This window comes from Camponotus floridanus, unplaced genomic scaffold (genome assembly GCF_003227725.1).
Source record: "Camponotus floridanus strain SB8 unplaced genomic scaffold, Cflo_v7.5 scaffold63, whole genome shotgun sequence".
Lineage (NCBI taxonomy): Eukaryota > Metazoa > Arthropoda > Insecta > Hymenoptera > Formicidae > Camponotus > Camponotus floridanus.
In genome coordinates this window covers 145,705-166,255 of record NW_020229803.1, presented here as the reverse complement: position 1 = coordinate 166,255, position 20,551 = coordinate 145,705, and the positions used below count along the sequence as shown (strand labels likewise).

Genomic DNA, 20,551 nt, shown 5'->3' with positions numbered 1-20,551 from the left:
ATATATATTCCTTTAACATTCGCTTAAATGATTCGAGAGAGACAGAGAGCGAGAAAGAAAGAGAGAGAGCCTCTTCAGAGATCTCTCCTGCGTATCTCCGCGGATGCCGCAGGATGTGGCAAACGCGGTGCGGCGGGTGTCCCGGGGTGAGACCTGCCACAATGCTCCAACCCCGAGAACGATGTCGCGTTGCTACGGTGACGAGCGCGGGAGGAGAGTCGCGGCGCGCTATTTGCGACGCGCGATCGAGGTGCATTATTAAAAGCCGAACGAGTACTTTGTAACGAGTTAAATGTGGCCGGCGTTCGCACCCTCGGCACCCGCGCCATGGTGTTACTTCGCGCCCTCGATCATGTACACGACGGATATCTCTCGACATTAGTGAGGTGTACGTGCGATCGTCCCTGGATTACGTGTGCGCGGAAAATTTGTCCGAGTCTTCGCGAGATTGAAAGACATGACGCCATTTATTTGAAAATAGAATACACGTTATAATTTTTTTATTAATAAAAATTAATAAAAGTAAAGCCCCCCCCCCTTTTTATTCTATAAACTACCCTTTTTATTCTATAAACCCCCTTCTTATCCCTATTATTGTTATTATTAACGTTAATTACATAGACCTGCGAAAGAGGAGGTCAAAGGTTTTTTTTTAAGATGCAATAGTGATTTTTGACGTAATTTTATGTGCTGAATCCGAATTTGTGTAGCACGTCAGGTTTTTGAGTTATTTGTAGTTGAGCCCAAAAATCGCTATTTTGGCCAATTTCATGAATTTATTGTGAGTAAACCAAATTTTTTGAAATATTTCTGTCAATGGCATCCTACAGTACTCGCCTTCATCTTTCGAATCCACTTTCGATTACCGCCGCACGATTTTTTTTCGCTCAGACAAGTTCATTCATAAGACTGATCATGCATAGGGATCTAATAAGCCATTCTAAATCAACCGTGCCACCTCTTTATTTCACTACGAATCAAAATTAGAATAAAAATATACATTTTTAAACATTGTGTCTTTCCAAATTTCAAGATCATGAATCTACCATATTGATGTCTACATAAATTTTCTTTAAATACTTAAATTACTTAAATTTTCTTAATTTCTTAATTTACTTAAATTTTCTTCCAACGTACTTATATATCTCAGCGAAAAAAAAATCGTGCGGCGGTAATCAAAAGTGGATTTGAAAGGCGAAAATGAGTATTATACGATACCATTGGCAGAAATATTTCGAAAAATTTGGTTTACACAATTTTGGTTTCCCACAATAAATTCATGAAATTGGCCAAAACAGCGATTTTTGAGCCATTCAATTACAAATTACTCAAAAACGTGACGTGCTACGCAAATTCAGCGGCCAGATTCGGATTCAACCCAAAATTACATCGGAAATTGCATCTTAAAAAAAAACCTCGCAGGCCTGTGTTATTATTATCATCAATACAGAAGATAAATCAAACCAAAAAATATAAAAAAATGTAAAAGAATGTTAAAAATAATTTTTCTAAAGATTTATTTCAAATGAATAATCACAATAACTTTTTTTAATCTTGCGAAACTTTAATTTTCAATGAGATAGAACCCTATGACTTACAACATAAAATATTAGCGTTAAAATTACAACAGATTTGATGGAACCTGCATAGAATCCTCACATTTAATGATAAAAGGAGACTCATCTTGCTAAGATATCGCGGAAATAACACTAGCCATCTACTCCCGTAATCGATCCATCGCTTCTGGGCGTGCGCTCGTTCTTATATGGTCGTCCCAATTACAGGCTCCACTGGCTAGAACGTTAATGATTTCATTTCATAAAATAATAGGGGTACCTTTCTCCTTTCGCAACGTCATTTGCTTTACGACCGAGCGGATCAATTCGCCGACATATGCGCGCAATAAAATGTCCATTGGAATCCGAGAACGGATTACCACAGGCATCGAGACGGCTATTGGGTATATCCATGTCGCTCGACATTTTCGAGATCTTGTTCTTACAATTGCACATGCAATATGAAAGCACAGTGTATTAATTCTAAAGGTGTTAATGCGCTATTATTTTTTTAACATTATTTCTTATCCTAGAATAATATACAGGGTAGGCTATTTTAATCTATGCACTGAAATATCTAAAAATCCATAAGTTTAAGACAAAAATATTTCAGGCAAAAGTTATATGGCTTGAAGGGAGATATAAGATGGTGCCATTGGTTTGACTTTGAAGAGTCACCTGAAGGTCAAGTAAAGGTCACCTCCAACTTTTTAAATGGGACACCCTATATATTTTTGCACATTCTTGTAGCTTGTCTCAAGCTTTCCAAAACATTATAATAAAGTATTTTTTTATTGAGTACTTTCTGAATTATGAGACTTGAAATCATTTCTTAATTTTACATAAACCGTAAAATACCTTGTAAAATATTCATTTTTCGATTATCTTACCTTCATACTTTTATCTACAAAATAATGAGAGGAATCAATTGATGTAAAGAAAACACATAGTCGTTTTTGAAGAAAAAATATGTAATTGTTAATTGCAAATTACATATTTTTTCTTCGAAACAATTATGTGTTTTCTTTACACCAATTGATTCTTCTCATTATTTTGTACATAAAAGTATTAAAATAAGATAATCGACAAATGAATATTTTACAAGATATTTTACGATTCATATAAAATTAAGAAATGATTTCAAGCCTTATAACTCAAAAAGTACTTCAGGAAAAAATATTTTATTATAGTATTTTGGAAAGCTCTTGAAATAAGCTATAAGAATATGCAATAAAAAATAGGGAGTTCTATTTAGAAAAATTAAATTGATCTTGAAATCTCCTTAATCCCTTCATCTATAAAAATATCCTTTGTATCATATGATGTCCCCCTCTGTGTCAAACATCTTTTGATATAAAAATTTTTTTAGCTCTTCAACTAATATTCACATCGGTCACTTTATATGAATCACCCTGTATATATATATATATATATATATATATATATATATATTTTAAATGAAGGTTTACTTGCCTTAAAAAGACAAATAATTTAAATATAAATTTCAAATTTTTTTATTTTAATATTGTACACTTCGTTTTTACGATGTATTTTTAACGACACCATATATTGCATCCCCATCGATTTATCTACCGAATTACTTTGATTGGTTTCGCTGTTTTATTATAACTGTAACGCGGAACAATAAAGTATCTATTCTGAAAGAAACAGAAAACAAAGACTGATTCTATCGAGACTTCTAGATCGACTTTCTCCTCAAACTTTAATCCCATGACACCACAATGATACGTCATATAATGCCGCACATCCACGATGACGAACGAGTACGATGCACCCGCAAAATTACTCCCGCACAATTTTATCGTTGCCGTATAATTTACAGGGACGGGCGAGCCTTTCGCGCGGCAACGAACAAGGGAAACGTCGCATATCGCGTTTTACTCGACTCCTCTCGCGTTGTAAATTCACGAGAAGCAGCCATGCGTCCGGCTCGACAATGCGCTCGAGTCTCCGTTTGCTCTCCGGCGCGGAAAACGCACAAATACGCTGCCATACTTGAGGCTTATTGCGATATAAAGCCGGTATCGCTGCATTTCCCACAGTCGAGAGAAAATTTTGTCTAAAATGATTAGTTCTGGATGGTAATATCTGTCTCATACATATACACGCACTGAGAAAAATCGTTTGATTGTACCAACAAGACGTATATGATTGAAGGCATTTTGATTAAATCAAACAAGAATTTCTAGTTATCATGATAAGACTCGATTTTTTATAACTAGAAAGTTTAATAGATTTTACTCTAAGGATTTCGTTAGTATTTTCTGGTTGGATCTATAAAATTTCTTGTTACATTAATTTCTCTGCTTGCTTTTTAACTCGTATTCAATATTTGCCATGAAATGCATATAAAGAACTAGTTAACATTAAATAATAGAACTAATTAACATTAAATCCAAAATATATTTTTTTTCTCTTACGAGCAATAGTGCTCGAAAGAGAACGCAAGCTCTCTGATTGTATGTGTTTGAGCTGCATCCTCTTCTTGCATCACTGTTTATCAGTTTAATTTCTAACAAACTGAACTTAAAATAATTTATTCAATAATCTGGATTGAATTTAGGGTTGCATAAAACCCAAGACAAGACAATATTCGTAAAAATATTGTATTGGTATTGAAAATTTTCAAAAATTTAAATCTTGTCTTGGTCTTGAGTGAATATTGGTAGCAAAAATCTCGTCTTGTATTGTCTTGTCTCAATTATATTAACAATTTTTTATCTAATATTAAAAAATTATTTAAATAATATTTAACATAATTTCTGTAATATAATTTAAAATAATTATTACTATTGTATTATATTTTAATTATAATTATTAGTATGTAATCGATATAAATGCCGTTTATTTACATAAAAAAACATTTACTGTTTCATGGAAAATAGAAATTAATAACTATTTACAGGCTCTAAGGGAATGTGCAGATATAAATTTTAGAGTGGTAAAAAAATCAGATTCATATTTATCCCACATTGTCAAAAATGGCTCGAAACATTTTAAGTTCAACTGTCTCGTCCATGCCAGTAAAAAGACTTTTCTCAATAGGAATTCTGATTATGTCAAAAAATAGAATCAGATTACAAAGTAAATCTTTAAAAGCACTAATGTGAATCAATTCCTGGATGAAATACTCTTTAATGTCTAAAATTTGCGAGTTTGATTTCTAATTTATAAAAATGTTACATTGTATTAATATTAAATGTTTTTAAATTTATTAATATAAATGTTTTTATTGAATAAAATTTTTTTAAATTCGTATATTGTGATTTTTTTTCATTTACAAATATAAATATTTTAGTTTTTTTGAGAACTAATAATCTTGACAAGACTAATAATCTTGACAGTCTTAGTCTTGGTATGGTCTTGATAATTAATTAAAAATCTTGTCTTGATCTTGTCTTGAAATTCAGGACAAGACAAGACAATATCAAGACTAATCTTGGTATCTCGTGCAACCCTAATTGAATTTATGCAATAATCGTGTTGAAATTCAGAATATTAAACAGACTTTTGAGATTAGATGGAAAAAATGTTAGACGACTTGGTGCTGATGAGTATTAAGTAGTATTATTAACCAGAAAATTTGGTAAATTTAACAGGAAGAAATTAATCAGATTTATCTGGTAATTCCTACAAGAATTCTGGTAATTCTTACAAGAATTCTGGCTCGTCCATTTTCCAACGGACATATTGGTTGAATCTATCAAAATTCTAATTAATGCAACTAGATTTTTTTCTCAGTGCGCCTGTATTTCATAGCCTAAATCGATGATAAAAATTTGCAGGAAGAGATCGTATTTGACCTTTTGAACCTTTCTTCCCAACTTAATTACTACAAAAAGTAGAATACCGCAAGATAAGATCTCTCCAAGTGTGAGGTTGTATTATTTAAAGAAATAGTGCTGGTAAATTATAGAACCACGTATAATTGGTCCAATTATTTGTATGAGTTAAGATGTAAATAACGGTAAATATTTGTGCTAATATAGTCATTATTTTCGCGCTGATTTCACGGCTACATCGGAGAGAGAAGCATCGCGATCGCGAATAGAGCTCCATTCGCTCAATGGTCGCAAATGCAAAAAGCTATCGAAGTAATAGCAATCTATAAATTCATACGGAGCAAAGGATGGTAATACGTTATCGGCAGACATTAGTAAATGAGCAAAGTAAATAACAACGTCAATCCGCGCAGCGCTCATATTAAGGTACTGCTCGGTAACGAGATCTCGATGGTGCGCAAGAACGAACGAACCAACGAAGCTGGGGGGACCGCGTATGTATAAATCGGCGTAAGAAGCCTAAGCAGCGCAATGTAAACGATTTTACGACGACGTGTTGGCCGGATGTAAACCACTTAACCGAAGGCAAATTGACTCTACCGGGGCGCAGCTCGATTGGCGAGAAATCGATTATGGTTTCATTTTATTGATCATTATAACACGAGGACCAGACCTGACGCATTTCCGAGAGCACGAGAGCCGGAGAGAAATCCCGTCCTCCTCTCGTTATTTGTCCTCGCTTATTCCCGCAAAACGCGTCGTCCAAAGAAATTTCTACGCCATAACGGGAATTTCTCGACGCGTTAATTTGTCCCACATTCTTATATATGTATTTCCGCATCTTCCATAGTAAATCGAAACGAGAAATTCCATATTTTTGTCATATCCATGCCCTTATTTTTTTTTATTAATTTGAATAATCTTCGTAATGCATTTTTGCTTCAAATAATTTGTCTTTAATTTAAAAAAATTGTTTTTGTTACGAGAAATAATGTTTTTAATTATTTTATAATTATTTTATAATTTTAATTATTTTATATTTATTTTATAATTTTAATTATTTTATATTTGATAAATTAAATTAATTTAAACAGTGTTTATGTTATATTAACAATAATATGAATATTAGACACTTCTTTTAAACATAAAACAATATTTACAATATTTTTGCTCCTTCATATTTATATAAATATAATTCTTCATCTTAAAGTAAATGAAGCTAACGAAGCAATAATTTATAACGAGTTAACCATAAAAACAAAGTCTTTCTTTCTCTCTCTTTTCAATTTTTCTTTCAAAAATTATAACGATAAAAGCAAAATACTAAAAAGTAGTTTTATTCACAAGTGGAGTTTGTTTCATGATGTGCGAATTAAACGGATTCTAAGATAGTACGTTTTCTCTCTTAATTCTTCTCTTTCTCTTTCTCTATCTCTAGATAAAATTAATAAAACAATACTCCATTATCGGGTGGTGTTTCAGTAGGAGCGCTGAGAATATCAATCTAAGGAATCACTAGGAATCTTGCGGACGCGATGCCCCGCGAATAAATTATTTTGCACTCCACGATAGCAATCACTGTGGTATTCATGCGGCGCGAACGACGAAATTACTGTCGCCGTTTGCGATCTGTTTTCCCATCGGTGCTTTTCTCTTCTGCGTCTTTTTATTATCTAGTATATAAAATATGTAAAATTAATTTATTTTTTCTCTTATATAAAATTAATTTTCAAAATCACCTATCTACATTTTATATATTTAGCTATAATTATTATATGCGACTTATACAGGGTGTCCTATTTTAATGTCCCACCCCAAATAATTTTCTTATTTTTAATTTTAAAAAAAGATGTTTCACACAAAAGTTGTATGGTTTCTAGGGGGACATAAGATGGTGCCATTAGTTTGACCTTGAAGAGTCACATGAAGATTACGTGAAGGTCATTTTGAAATTCTTAAATGGAACACCCTATATATTTTTGCATATTCTTGTAGCTAATCTCGAGAGCTTTCCAAAACACTATAAATAAACATTTTTTTATCAAGTACTTTTCGAGTTATGAGGCTTGAAATCATTTCTTAATTTTACATAAACTATAAAATATCTTGTGAAATATTCATTTTTCGATTATCTTACTTTAATACTTTATGTACAAAATAATGAGAGGAATCAATTGGTGTAAAGAAAACATACAGTTGTTTTTAAGAAAAAATATGGAATTGTTAATTGCAAATTACATATTTTTTTTTTTAAACAACTGTATGTTTTCTTTATACCAATTGATTTCTCTCTTTATTTTGTACATAAAAGTATTAAGGTAAGATAATCGAAAAATGAATATTTTACAAGATATTTTATGGTTTATAAAATTAAGTACATAAAATTAAGAAATGATTTTAAGCCTCATAACTTGAAAATTACTTGATGAAAAAAATGTTTATTTAGTGTTTTGGAAAGCTCTCGAGATAAGCTACAAGAATATGCAAAAATATATAGAGTGTTCCATTTAAGAAATTCAAAATGACTTTCACGTAACCTTCATGTAACTCTTCAAGGTCAAACTAATGGCGCCATCTCATGTCCCCCTAGAAACTATACAACTTTTGTCTGAAACATCTTTTTTTAAAATTAAAAATAAGAAAGTTATTTGAAGTGAAACATTAAAATGGGACACTCTGTTGTTATATGTTTAATATTCTTATAAATGTAATATGACGTCGATATAAAAAATACAAAAGAAAGATTTATATCTTTAACTTGTGTCTAGAAATCTATAAATATAAAATTAAAATGCCTCGAATAATATGTGCCAATAACAAAAATTAAGTTAACTATTAATGTTACTATTATAAAAAATTTGTATTAACAGCGACACGTAATAATTTCTTTCACGTAAACAATATACAAATAGATTATTTATTAAAAAATATTTCGACATAAACATGTAAATACGGTGTAAAATGGCACGATTCAGAACAGAATTTTAACATTAAGCTTTAAGCTATTGATCCAAAGTTCGGGGCAAAAGCCGAGACCCGGACCCTCCATTGAGCAAACTGAAATACTTGTCACGTGTGGACATAAATAACTCGGATGTCGATAAATGTATTAAAAACTCGCGAACCATAGCTTTATTTCATTCGTGATATCAAAAAATGAAAAATAGAGAAACGGAGGAGAAAGTGAGATTGGCAATGCAAAAATATTGTTTACACTCAAATATTATTTTAAACTTCAATAGGGGAGCACTTTCAGTACATATAGTAGACATTGCAAATGATAAAAAATAGATGCATAATTATAAAATTAAAATAGTCTTTTAATAAAAGATTATTGAATATAATTAAATATTTTTTTATTCGTTATTAAATAATATGTTAAAAATAATATATTAAAAAATTGTATATATTAAAGAGATTTTATATTAAAATTAAATGTATTAAATTTTTTTAATAACATACTAATAAATTAATATTAATAATTAATAATTAATAATTAATAATTTTACTTTTCCAATGTAATATAAAATCATACGTGTCTGGGATACTTCTATTTTCTTCAAGGCGTCTTCCGTATATCTGATATGTATTATAACATAGACATGCCAATCATTATAGAGAGGATAAGTAAAATCAAAGTTGCACGTGTCGCATGTAATCTATATGGAAATTCAACACGGAATAACTTTCACCGCAACGATCACCGAATTCCATTCGGAATTCGGCCGCAAAGATTTTATGCACAAATGTCTGCATAAAACGGAAACATAAAGCGGAAGCGGAAATGAATCCCGCAAAGTTGTCGACCGCACGCGGTTGGCCTTGAAAAGTCCCAGGTTTGGAACACGTTTATGTGTACGTGTGTGTGTGTATAAATGAGTGTCCTGTTCTCTTCTGCAACTATACAGGTTGGCCCCGAACGTCCCAGCCAGACTTGTAGATCTTATAGGAAATTTAATTCTGAAGAAAAAATTTCCTATAAACATGGGTCGAAAAATGCTTCCTTAAGAAGTTATCGCTCAAAAACCTCTGATGAAGGAAGAGCAAAAGGTGAAAAGAAAATGAAATAAAAAGAAAATGAAACTAAATAAATTTCTTGAAAAAAAAACGATAAAAATAAAAATCTTTTTCTTTTATGAAAATAAAATAAATTTTTTTTTAATATTTTATTAATAGCACGTAATGGTAAAAAATGAATAAAGACGTTTTTTAAGAAATTTATTTAGTTTCATTTTCTTTTTATTTCATTTTCTTTTCACCATTTTGCTCTTCCTTCATCAGAGGCTTTTGAGCGATAATTTCTTAAGGAAGCATTTTTCGACCCATGTTTATAGGAAATTTTTTCTTCAGAATTAAATTTCCTATAAGATCTCAAAGTCTGGCTGGGACGTTCGGGGCCATCCTGCATGTAATACATATTTATCTAATACCTATGAAAGTGCATGGACATTGTCTAGTGATACATGTATAAATCGGACCTCGCATCTTTCCCTTTTGCTCTCTCCTCTCGACGGTTCCGGCAAAGGACCCTTCCCGCAAGACGAATTCAGATTTTCCCAAATTTTCTTTAAAATGTTTATGAACCGTGTCCGGCGAGAGGGGTCGGACACCGCAAGTCCGGGAGTCCGCAAGCATGAGTTAGGAGGCAAGGGAAACGGAGCGATGGATCGAGGGGATGAGAAGCTCTCGAGAGGAGCTCTCGTTCGTCCCAAAAGTTTACGCAGCCGGACCTCGAGATCGGAGAGCCGAAGGTTCCCATATCCTGTGTCGCACGGAGCAGTAAATCTCGCTAGGACGCAAATAAAATTCCTCGCGGGGGGAGCCGCCGGAACGGAAGGAGTGTGTGATCAGCCTACCATCGGTAACTTTACGAACGGCGACGCGGTCAACGGCCCGGAAACCCCGAATCGCCGATTCGATTAATAGAGCGGCACGATATCGCAACGTGCATTTCTTCAAATGGCTAGCATAATGGAAACAAATGCATAAATTTAAATGGGCAAAGCAAGTGCTTTCGTATAAAATATTGAGAGAAATTAAATTATTTAGATATCGTAATTTTTTGTTCCCCGATAATTTACAATAATTTCTGAAACAAATATTTATATATCTATAATATTATTACTCTATATTAAATATACTTTCTAAAAGTGAATCAGCGTATTATCACTAAAAAATATTAAAATTAAAATTTTTAATTTTATGTGAAATGGATAGAGAGATGAATTATAATTTATTACTGACAAAAACGAAAGAAATATTACTGATATTGAGAAATATTACTAATTGAAACAGTCAAAATTATTAACTGATTCTTTCAATAAAATATCACTGATTTACAGCGCTGTACTTATAACTGCTGCAATCAGGGACTATTTACTATTTTTCAGTAATAATACGCTGATTCACTTTTAGAAAGCAGTTCTAATTTATTTTAAACTTCATTTTTTTTCAGTAATTGATACATATTTACACTCTGTCTGTCAATAAGATTGCTTGCCTCTTGCATTCTAACGCTAGTTAGCACCCCGCTGCGATCTGTAGTAGGTGTGTTGTGACACCCAGAGCGGAACAAACAAACATCGTGTCCGTTCGGTCGAAGGGTACCATACGATTGACCATCGACGAGATCTCGAGACCGCAACTTTGTCGAGCACGCTCCCTCCTTGTCGCCCACGTTGTTTCCTCTTCCTGCAGTTTCCGACATATAAAGAAAGGGAGAGAGGCCGCCCCTTAAAAGTTTCGACCGCGACGCTAAATAGGAAGCGATACACTCCCATGATTCGACTCGATTCCCGCTTTCCTCTCCTTTTCAACCGCCCTATGTCCCTTTCCTCTCCCCCATTCTCTTCCGCGACATTAGGTCCGAGACAACGGTCGTTTCTATATCCCGGCACTCTCGAATTCGAAGTCGTCCGTTCCGGCACGAAGGACGATATGGCGCGCGATGAATGATAATGCGCGGCCCTTAAGATTAAATCGCAACGACGAACGAGAAACGGCGGTCCGAGACCTTCGCGAGTACTAGGGTTGTACAAGACCCAAGACAAGACAATACTCGTAAAAATATTGTATTAGTATTGAAAATTTTCAAAAATTTAAATCTTGTCTTGGTCTTGAGTGAATATTGGTAGCAAAAATCTCGTCTTGTATTGTCTTGTCTCGATTTTATTAACAATTTTTTATCTAATATTAAAAAATTATTTAAATAATATTTAACATAATTTTTGTAATATAATTTGAAATAATTATTACTATTGTGTTATATTTTAATTATAATTATTACTATGTAATCGATATAAATGCTGTCTATTTACATAAAAAACATTTACTGTTTCATGGAAAATAGAAATTAATAACTATTTACAGATTCCAAGGGAATGTGCGGATATAAATATTTTGGAGTTGTAAAAATGTCAGGTTCATATTTATCCCACATTGTCAAAAATGGCTCGAGACATTTTAAGTTCAACTGCCTCGTCCGTGCCAGTAGAAAGACTTTTCTCAATAAGAACTCTGATTATGTCAAAAAATAGAACTAGATTACAAAGTAAATCTTTAAAAGCACTAATGTGCATCAATTCCTGGGTGAAATCCTCTTTAATGTCTAAAATTTGCGAGTTTGATTTCTAATTTATAAAAATGTTATATTGTATTAATATTAAATGTTTTTAAATTTATTAATATAAATGTTTTTATTGAATAAAATTTTTTTAAATTCGTATATAGTGATATATATTTTTTTCATTTACAAATATAAATATTTTAGTTTTTTTGAGAACCAATAATCTTGACAGTCTTAGTCCTGATATTGTCTTGATAATTAATTAAAAATCTTGTCTTGATCTTGTCTTGAAATTCAAGACAAGACAAGACAATATCAAGACTAATCTTGGTATCTCGTGCAACCCTAGCGAGTACAAGATCATTTCGCAAGCATGGCTTATCACTTATTGTTAGCTGAATTGCGTCACGTTCACTATCAGCCGGCAAAAAATTGATAACTAGCAATATCAGTGAAGATATAATTAGACGGTCATCCGCATTCTCATAATAATATTTGTTATTATGAATTGCGTTCACGTTAACTTTTATCTAAATCGATTCAAATCCCTCTCTTTCTAAAGATGTCAAACGCAAAAGATTAAAATTGAAAATTAAAATTAAATTAAAATTAAAAATTGACAACTAAAACTAATCATATGTTGCTTATGTTTAAAAAAACGCATTGAAGAAGAAAAAACTTAAATTGTGTTTATTGAATTATTAGGAGATCTAATTCCGATTATTTAAAAGAATAGAAGATATAATAATATATACGTTATATTTATCGATTATTATAATAATATACATATTATTTAATTTTGTAAATTTTTTCATTTATTTAAAATTAATAATAGAGCTAAAATTATTTGAAATTAATAACAATTCCTTAAAGCTCTGTTAAAATATAATAATTTTAATCAAATTAAAATTATATTTGAAGCGATAGTTTAATCAAATTGTACCAATCATTGAATATATGGATAACTGTCCAAATATAACAGTTTATAATTTATACCAATTTATAAGTAAGGCTACTCATAATTACAAAGTTTTTAATTTCAACTTGTCTTTCGAATTAACTGTTTATAGTTATGTTACGAGACATCCACATGCACATGTATTAATTTAAGTTTCTTATTAATTTTATTAATTTAAGTTCTCATAAATAACTTCTCAAATTAATCTAAAACGAAGCAAACGAGGTTTTCCTATATTATCAAAACATTCGCTTATAAAAACAACAGCGATAATCGAAGATGCGATAGAAAAAACACTTCAGCGTGTCAACAAGCGTTCAACGCGACAGTATCAACGGCATACACATAATTAATGCGATAAGCGGACGAGCATAAGCGCAGAAAATTCTGCTTGTGTTTTTAGGCGATCTCTTTACGTAAGCATTGCGTGAGCTTGGAAACATCGAGCACATACGAGAGAATCATTTAAATTTAATTGAACGAAACTAGGCGGATTTATGTTTCTCTAACGAAGTATGAATTGTATTTACATACCCCATAGTTGCTCCTTTGTCGCTCGATGACTGCCCAGTTCTCCTCTTCCCCCTCCTCCTCTCTTCCTCGTGCATTACTTCTCCTTCTTAGCACTCGCGGTACTCGCGAAAACATGATTAATTACGATCGCGCGACACTTGACGACACTCCCGATGAGGATTTAATATACATCGCAAAACGACGCAAAAACTATAATCGCACAAAGCAACGATACGTTCGATATTCGAGGATCACGTAGGCAAACTCGCACGCAGCTTGTCGTAGCAAGGCTACATGTAAACAAATAAGATACATATTTTAGAGCAATATTATTATCTTGCATTGTAATGAGTGATGAAACACATGAATGATGTAAATATGCAAGTTAAAACTATAAAAATGGATATCCGCGAGCAACATTCTAAAAATCGAGAGGTTATGTTGATTGTGCAACAGATTTTAATTGAACGAATCTTGCGAAATATGCGTTTCGATCAATTACGATTACGAATGCAAGCGTTGAATGTATGATGCGCGATTGGTAAATATTACATTATATTGGTAAATATTACATTATATTGGTAAATATTACATTATGTGAAGATTAAAATAATTATGTTCAATGATACCCATTGGAAGGGTCCAATACTCGATCGTCGATTTCCTTACATTTACGTCTTACATGCTTATGGAATTTTATGTGCGATGGCCATTATGCTTACTAATTAAGGATGTTTTGTATGTAATTCCAATAAAAAGTAGCTGAAAATCAATATTGACGAATATCCACTTTTGGTGTATTTTGAATATGAGAAATTGGAATATTACAATTTGATCTTAGCTACAGTGCAGATGTATTTTTTAATATTTATTGCGTTTTTACTGAAATATTTCGAATTTTGTTAATCGAAATGATTAACTTTTGGCAGAGAATTTCGTCTCGTGACAGATACATAACTAACTTCATTGAATTATATTTAATATCTTTTTAATCAGTTAGTACTTGTATAATATTATTTGACCAAATATTTCCTCTGTATCTAAACTTTTGCAAATTTTAAATAAATTCTGAATATTATTTCCATCTGTTTTTGAATCGATGTGGTTATACGTTTCCCATAATAACACATGTTAATTCGGTGCAAATAAAAATCCTTATAATTTGTGAACGCTTTAGTGAATCGATTTAAAAATTGTACTGAAGGTTTTAACCATATGTAAGGACATTCTGTACAATTTTTATTAAATTCTCAATATTTTGAAAATAAGTACAAAACATCCTTAATTGAACAAGTCATGCAAAATATGCGTTTCGACCAATTACGATTACGAATAAAAACGTTGAATGTATGATATGCGATTGATAAATATTACAATGTAAAGATTACAACGATTATGGCCCCTCCAAGGGATCAATACTCGACCGTGATCAGTCGATTTCCTTACGGTTACGTCTTACATGTTTATGGAATTTTATGTGTGATGGCCATTATGCTTACTAATTAAACAGATGCGTCGTGATATTGTCCGAACCGGAATCGATCTGCTTCGCGGAGTTTCGAAAAAACGTCGAATTGAAAAATTCGAAACATCGGCAACTTCTAGGGTTGCACAAGACCCAAGCCAAGACAATATTCGTAAAAATTGTATTGGTATTGAAAATTGTATTGGTATTGAAAATTTTCAAAAATTTAAATCTTGTCTTGGTCTTGAGTGAATATTGGTAGCAAAAATCTCGTCTTGTATTGTCTTGTCTCGATTTTATTAACAATTTTTTATCTAATATTAAAAAATTATTTAAATAATATTTAACAATTTTTGTAATATAATTTGAAATAATTATTACTATTGTATTATATTTTAATTATAATTATTACTATGTAATCGATATAAATGCTGTCTATTTACATAAAAAAACATTTACTGTTTCATGGAAAATAGAAATTAATAACTATTTACAGACTCCAATGTGCAGATATAAATATTTTGGAGTAATAAAAAAATCAGGTTCATATTTATCCCACATTGTTAAAAATGGCTTGAGACATTTTAAGTTCAACTGCCTCATCCGTATCAGTAGAAAGAGTTTTCTCAATAGGAACTCTGACTATGTCAAAAATTAGAACCAGATTACAAAGTAAATCTTTAAAAGCACTAATGTGCATCAATTCCTGGGTGAAATGCTCTTTAAAATTTGCGAGTTTGATTTCTAATTTATAAAAATGTTATATTGTATTAATATTAAATGTTTTTAAATTTATTAATATAAACGTTTTTATTGAATAAAATTTTTTTAAATTCGTATATTGTGATTTTTTTCATTTACAAATATAAATATTTTAGTTTTTTTGAGAACCAATAATCTTGACAAGACTAATAATCTTGACAGTCTCAGTCTTAGTATTGTCTTGATAACTAATTAAAAATCTTGTCTTGATTTTGTCTTGAAATTCAAGACAAGACAAGACAATATCAAGACTAATCTTGGTATCTCATGCAACCCTAGCAACTTTAATACCGCGGGATATTAGACTAAACAGAAGAATAATTAATAGTTACTTAAAACTCCGAAAAGACGTAATATTCTCTACGAGTATGATGCAATCCATACATATACATAAATAATCTCGCGAAATCAATTATTATTATTTCTACTTTCGATAAATATAAAGCATATAAAATACCTGCTTCGAATAACTTCCGTTATTCATGACGTCATGGTCGAGACTATTATTAATGATTGTCACATTCATTAACACGAGTCGTTAATCACTAGTTATAATAATCGTACAGAATGTTCGCGTTTAACATATTTCGATACATAATTGCCACGATCGCGTTTAGAGGGGCAGAGTTACAATCCGCTACCTACGAACTACGCCGAGTGAATAATAACCAGGTCACCGCATGTAAACAGCTGAGCGCCGAGCGCGGTGCGTCATACGCTGTATTGACGAATTCCATTTTATTAGATATTTTTAAATATTTCTATTGAGATATTTATTTTATTTTTATGATAATAATAAATACGTATTTTCTCTTTCTCTTTTTTCTCTCTGTTTCTTTCTTGTTCATTAATTTCAATAGATTATATTATTACGTCACACATGAATGTTACTACCTTGTTATGGATACAAAGAAATTAGTTGCTATTCATTTCACATGAATAATGTACTTTCACATGAAATCATGCAGATTGATATAATCATGCGGTTGATTAGTCACAAACATCGTCGGTTTATATAGTAGGAGATTTGCAAGAATAAGATAATAAGGAATTAATGAAAGATTATTATATAAAAATTTTGCGATTATAGCTTGTATTCATAGTTTTATATATTCTGTTGAGTCTATTTATCATGACATTTCATTAAATAGAAAGATAACTCGTTAATTTTTTAATTATTTCAAGATATAATAATCTGTTTCTTTAGAAACTTAAAAAAAGTTAATCTCTAAATTTAATTTTAAAATTTAATTTTTTTAATTGTAAGAGTATGTGTGACATGTAAGTTCTTAAAATATGTAATCACTATTAAACCACTAATAACATTGTGAATTTCTTTAGTTTCTCTATCTTTATAGCTTAAAAATTTATTAATCGTCTTCGTCGAGACCGAAAGAAAATCGTTCAACCAAGAATGTCTAACTGGCAGAAACAATCGTTTGTGACCTCGGACCAACCCTGTGATCTTAACAGGGCTTTCGATGACTTTCTCGTTAATTTTTTAATTATTTCAAGATATAATAATCTGTTTCTTTAGAAACTTAAAAAAAGTTAATCTCTAAATTTAATTTTAAAATTTAATTTTTTTAATTGTAAGAGTATGTGTGACATGTAAGTTCTTAAAAAATGTAATCACTATTAAACCACTATAACACTGTGAATTTCTTTAATTTCTCTATCTTTGTAGCTTAAAAATTTATTAATCGTATTCGTCGAGACCAAAGAAAATCGTTCAACCAAGAACGTCTAACTGGCAGAAACAGCCGTTTGTGACCTTAACAGGGCTTTCGATGACTTTCTCGTTAATTTTTTAATTAATTCAAGATATAATAATTTGTTTCTTTAGAAACTTAAAAAAAGTTAATCTCTAAATTTAATTCTAGAATTTAATTTTTTTAATTGTAAGAGTATGTGTGACATATAAGTTCTTCAAAAATTTAGTCACTATTAAACCACTATAACACTATGAATTTCTTTAGTTTCTCTATCTTTGTAGCTTAAAAATTTATTAATCGTCTTCGTCGAGACTAAAAGAAAATCGTTCAACCAAGAATGTCTAACTGGCAGAAACAGCCGTTTGTGACCTTAACAGAGCTTTTGATGACTTTCTCGTTAATTTTTTAATTAATTCAAGATATAATAATTTGTTTCTTTAGAAACTTAAAAAAAGTTAATCTCTAAATTTAATTCTAAAATTTAATTTTTTTAATTGTAAGAGTATGTGACATATAAGTTCTTCAAAAATTTAGTCACTATTAAACCACTATAGCACTATGAATTTCTTTAGTTTCTCTATCTTTGTAGTTTAAAAATTTATTAATCGTCTTCGTCGAGACTAAAAGAAAATCGTTCAACCACGAATGTCTAACTGGCAGAAACAGCCGTTTGTGACCTCGGACCAACCCCGTGACCTTAACAGGGCTTTCGATGACTTTCTCGGCCGGCCCGTGATGCGCGACACGTTACACACGTTTCTCTCCGCGGGAATCCCAGGGATCCGGACCGGGACCGGGGGATCGAGAAATCGAGTTTTCTTGATAATCAAAATCCAAAAGCGAGTTTCGCCGACCTCGAACACGGGGTATGGGCCGACGTCGCTTCCGGGACGTTTCTCCTAGAGAAAACTAGTTCTCTCGTCGCGGGACTCTCGCCCGCTTCTTTCGTAATTGCCATAGTCCTTACTGTGCTGGACACTGTCCACCTTTTAGGGTGGGAACTCTGCGAGGAAAGACTGGTCCGTGCTGTTCTCGAACAAAACGCTGCGCGTTGCTTCTCTATAAATACCTGTTCGGACCTACAACGCGGAAGTTGATACCTGATTCGAATTGCCATATCGGCTATTGCGTTTAATGTATGAGAATGGTTAACGTTCAAAATTTTCGGATATTTAAAAATAAGCGGGAGGGAAGTAAAAAATCATGAAGGGAGAGAGAGAGAGAGAGAAACTTTTTATATACAGAGTGGCCCCGAACGTTCCAGCCAGATTTTGAGATCTTATAGGAAATTTAATTCTAAACAAAAAATTTCCGATAAACATGAGTCGAAAAATGCTTCCTTAAAAAGTATCGCTCAAAAATCTCTGATGAAGGAAAAGCAAAAGGTGAAAGGAAAATGAAATAAAAAGGAAATGAAACTAAATAAATTTCTTGAAAAATGTCTTCATTCATTTTCTACTATTACGTACTATTACTAAAATATTAGTTAAAAAAAAAAAAATATTTTATTTTCATAAAAGAAAAAGACTTTTATTTTTTATTTTTATCGTTTTTTTTTTCAAGAAATTTATTTGGTTTCATTTTCTTTTTATTTCATTTTCTTTTCACCTTTTATTCTTCCTTCATCAGAAGTTTTTGAGCGATAACTTCTTAAGGAAGCATTCTTTGACTCATGTTTATGGGAAATTTTTTGTTCAGAATTAAATTTCCTATAAGATCTCAAAGTCTGGCTGGAACGTTCGGGGCCACCCTGTATATTTCATGTTTTATTCAAATGTATGAAAACAGTGAGTCACTCGCGTTTAGATTTGATATCATCAAGAAAAGGAAATTTCCGTCAATAACATAAAACGATAGTTTCATGCATCTGAATGATAGATATCGACAAGAAAATGATGCAATATTATGATGCTGTTAACATTAATGAGCAAATTAAAATACGTTTATTATTACAATTAAATCAGTATAATTATGATCTTACAAAAAATTATTATTTTTCAGAAATAATGCTAAATTTTATAAAAATATTTTTAAAAATCTCCAAATTAAAAAACCAATTTTTTGAATATAAGTAAATCATTTAAAGTAATTATAATTTAAAGTATGAATATTCTTAACACATGATCAAAATTATAAGGGAATCAAACTTTAGAAATTTCTCATTTTTTCCTTACTTTCTTTATAATTATATAATCGTGAAATTTTTAGCAATATAACGAAAAACAACGATAAGTTTCTCACATATCGATCGACCGTGGATTATCATTGCCAAGATCGTTTCCGCCATTGACAGGTAGCTGGGAAACCGACAGAAAGAGAGAAAGAAAAAGGCACCTTGCGTCCTTTCTGCGGGGGTGGACAAGTGGCGAGCAGAGGAGCAAGAAAGCGCAGCCTCGCTACCACTATAGTAAGAATACTGGTGGGTGGCACTCGACGGGGTCCGGAAAGCCTGGGGCGAAATGCCGAGTGCTACTTTATCCGGGAACCACGTGTTAGTTCGTGTCAGATTTCTCTTTTTTCGAGAAATGTCTGAAAAATCTTACGATTTTTACGTCCCACTCTTATTTTGTCAGCATTTTGCGTTCGTTCCGAATGCGATCAATCTAGCATTTCGATACTTCACATCGAAGAAAAATGAACAACATATTACTCAATGTTTTCATTGAAAAAAAGGAAGAAATATGGACATGAAGTATATAGATATATTTATAGAGAGACTAGATTAGAAATTAAAATAGATAGAAATTAGGAGAAAATAAATTTAGAAATTTAAATTTTTATATTAATATAAATAGAATTTTTAGATAAGTTAAATAAAAAAAAAAATAAAATAAAAAATAAATTTAAAAAAATAATTAAAATGCATAAATATGTAAAATATAGTAAAAAATATAATAAAATAAAATAAAAGTATAATAAAAATGCATATATAAATAATACACTTGCACAAGAATAATTTAAATCAAATCACTTTGGAATGTAATAAAAGAAGATTAAAAGAATTGATAAAATATTAGTAGAGAAGAAAAAATAAAGGTGTGAATATGGCGAGAGTATACAGGATGACCTCGAACGTTCAAGCCCGACTTTGAGATCTTAGGAAATTTAATTTTGAACAAAAAATTTCCTATAAACATGGGTCGAAAAATGCTTCAAAAGGTGAAAAGAAAATGAAACAAAAAAAAATGAAACTAAATAAATTTCTTGAAAAACG

At 31.4% G+C, this 20,551-nt stretch overlaps 1 long non-coding RNA gene across 1 annotated transcript in view; it reads right to left on the bottom strand.

The window, feature by feature from the left end:
• Nucleotides 1-16,249, bottom strand: part of LOC105255914 — a 40,260-nt gene extending 24,011 nt beyond the window's left edge. Inside the window, exons 1-2 of the long non-coding RNA XR_889563.3 lie at nt 16,080-16,249; nt 13,417-13,685 (exon numbers count right to left, since the gene is read on the bottom strand). This is a non-coding gene — a long non-coding RNA (uncharacterized LOC105255914). The remainder of the gene's footprint in view (nt 1-13,416; nt 13,686-16,079) is intronic.
• Between the last annotated feature and the right edge of the window lie 4,302 nt (nt 16,250-20,551).